This window comes from Sinocyclocheilus rhinocerous, unplaced genomic scaffold (genome assembly GCF_001515625.1).
Source record: "Sinocyclocheilus rhinocerous isolate Xijiao unplaced genomic scaffold, SAMN03320098_v1.1 scaffold1049, whole genome shotgun sequence".
NCBI classification, from domain to species: Eukaryota; Metazoa; Chordata; class Actinopteri; order Cypriniformes; family Cyprinidae; genus Sinocyclocheilus; species Sinocyclocheilus rhinocerous.
Window position 1 is genome coordinate 16435 of NW_015652136.1, and position 3095 is coordinate 19529.

A 3095-nucleotide genomic window follows, 5' to 3' on the forward strand; every position below is an offset into this window, starting at 1 on the left:
CTATCAGACTGTATTGTTTGAAATCTGTAGAATGTGTGAATTCTGCAAAATTGGTGAATTCTTTAAAATGTTTAAGTATGATTGGGTTTGACTTGCATCAAGATAATTTAGCCTTGAAAAGTAATATAAAGATGCCTGTGAACTGGACAAGGAAAATGACCACCCATTTTTGTTGGCCCATCTGATGGTTATGTGAACATCATGCCAACAAAGCCAGGCCATTCAAGAACACAGACCATGCGCCGTAACAGGTAAAGCTGTCTGAAAAATGATTTTATCTGTCTCAACATTCATTTCTCTGATTAGGATATCACTAATGATGCAGTCTCCCATCATACACCACTGGAGTACTTCTGAAGGTTTGTGTCAGAAGATATGATCAAGGCTCTGACATCTAACACCAATGAGTAGTTTTCAAAAGAAAGGAGCATTTATAAAATCATTATGAGACTATGGGAATTGAACATGGCTATGAACAGAGCTAGACATCGTACATACCAGTAAATAATTTTTATTGAAAATATTTTTATAATAAATGTAATATTCATAAAAACAATTATTATTGTGTGATTATTTGTGTATGGATATATGGGTTGCTGTTATGTGGCTACATAAGCAGTATACCCTGCAAATGAACCCTTAGATCATCTTTAGATTTGTTCAGACTGAAATTCTGCTGCCCCAAAGGCCCAACGTTGTAATATTGCAACATTTCACTAAAAACGTCCTAAAAATAAAAAAATGTTCAAACTCATTTATTTCTGCATTAGAGGCCTCCCACAACAACATATAAATGGTGAAATAATTTTTTCTTTTCTTTTCTTTTTTGTCTTTGTCTGTTTTTTGTTCAGTTTTTTTGTTGTTGTTTCTTGAATGAATGATTTAAAGTGTCAGTTATTGCATTATTATTTCAGTCAAACCTATAAAACCCCTTTGTTACCCCAAACTACATATAAAAGCTTTATCAGTGGCATAAAAGTAACCAATGTAGCTACTTAATCATTTGCTACTCGTTAACATGTTAATGTCCCCTTTAAATAACATGACGCTCTGCCTTCTATGACGCTGCTCCCATTACGCGCTGTTGGAAGTGAATGAATCGATTCAGCATTTCGACACCTCCGTAAGGATGCATTTAACTTGACAAAGCGGTCTAATAAAGGATGTATTGATCTCGTGAATTAGCGAATTTTACTATACAAATATTTTTTAATTGGATGTTAAAGTTTATATGGGAATATTACATGACACGCTGATCCTTTAACAATGCATTGGCGCAAAAAACGCACACCTTTTGGACAAATCTGCCACAAATATTTGGACAAATGTGCCACAAAAGTGCCACAAATACTGCCTAAACAAAATACCAATAATGTTGGGGGATCCAGTGGGGGCGGCAGTCATATTTCAGGGTGACCGTGCCACTCTTTATCACAACCCTGTTAAAAGTGCCAGTACGTGCGCTCATTGGCGCCCCTTCAGCTGGTGGCGCCCTAGGCGACCGCCTAGCTCGCCTATGCCTAGAAACGGCCCTGAGGACAGGTCTCTGATCTCTTGAGGTGTTCTCCAAACTCATCAGGCATTATAGGAGAGACTCAGAGCTGTTATCTTGGCAAAAGGAGGTTGCAAAATGTATGGAATAAAAGGGTATGATTAACTGTGGCCAATGTGTTTTAGAGAAAATTATTTATTTTATAATGAGATTTCCCTCCCATTTTAAATTCTTATTCTCCAATGAAAGGTTAGATTTTTTGCAATTTTTTAAAGTAAAAGATTGAAAGGATTAATGATGCACATTTATTTTTACAGCCTTCTTTGATCATATTTACCAAGGGTATGAATAATTTTGAGCACAACTCATTTTGTAACATAATAATGTAATTTTGTAATGTAATAATAATGTAATATTTCTCACTTTATTAATGTTTTTTTCTCTATATTTGTGCAGTTTTGGGAGAATTTATGTTATTTTTTTTATTTATAGTAAATGTATTTTTTTGTACAATGTATAGTATAGTAAAAGATATAGCTTCTTTTCACAAGTTTTTTAAATTTAGATTTATGTTAAGACATTATTGTCACGCCCCTGGACTCATTGTGTTGTGTTTTCCCTCCCCAGGTGTGCCGTGTCTCAGTTAATTAGTCATTCCATACACCTGTGTTCCCCTAATTGCCCAGTGTTTATTAGCCCAAGTCTGTGCTGTCTGTCTCGATTGAACGTCGAACCCTGTGTTTCCTGTGTTCCTGTCTGCCCCGAGTATTCCCTTGGATATTTGACTTAAAAGACTTTTGTGAGTTTAATGCCTTGTCTCCTCGTTCCTCACTCCGTGCCATAGGCGAACCGTGACACTCTCCTCGCTCCGTGCCGTAGGAGAGGCGAACCGTGACAGGACCGACCAAAACAGTAACTTCCGTGTTTTCCCCTCCGTTTGTTTTCGTTTTTCACTCAGTGTTTTTTCTTTCCGTTGTGCCCTATGGATCCCTTCACTCGCCTCGAATTCCTCCTCCTCCTGCTGGAGCAGGAGGTCAAGACTCTCGAGGACCATACCAAACTGTTCCTGTTGGTCGTTAACCTCACCAGCTATCCGGACGATGCGCTCTGCTCTTTCTATGACGCGAGCCTGAATGCAGAGTGCAGAGCACTGTCGTCCGAAGATGGTCCTCGGGAGGAATTCGCCGCCTTCGTGGAGTGGACTCTGGCGAGAAACGGGTCGCCACTCACCATCTGCCCCGTGCAGGATCTACCCGGATCCACTCCGGACCCAGAGCCCAGCCCACCATCTCCCTGCGGTACGGAGCATCAGCCTGAGCCCATCGATGACGGAGAGCCATTTCCTGCCGCGATCCATGAGCCAGAGCGAAGCCAAGCGACTGAGCAGAGGATCGCCTCGGAAGTTGAGCCTAACCCGTCAGACCAGGTGCGAGAGCCGGCGACAGTGCCCACCACGAGGGAGCAAGCGTGTAAGCGCGGAGAGGAGCTCCGCACCTTGCATCATGGCTGAGGGTGAGCTGACTATGGCGGGACATAAGGGCCAGAACAGGGAGGGAATTCAGTGTCAAAACGAGGAGGAGAAACCTCGGAATCCTCAGTTTGG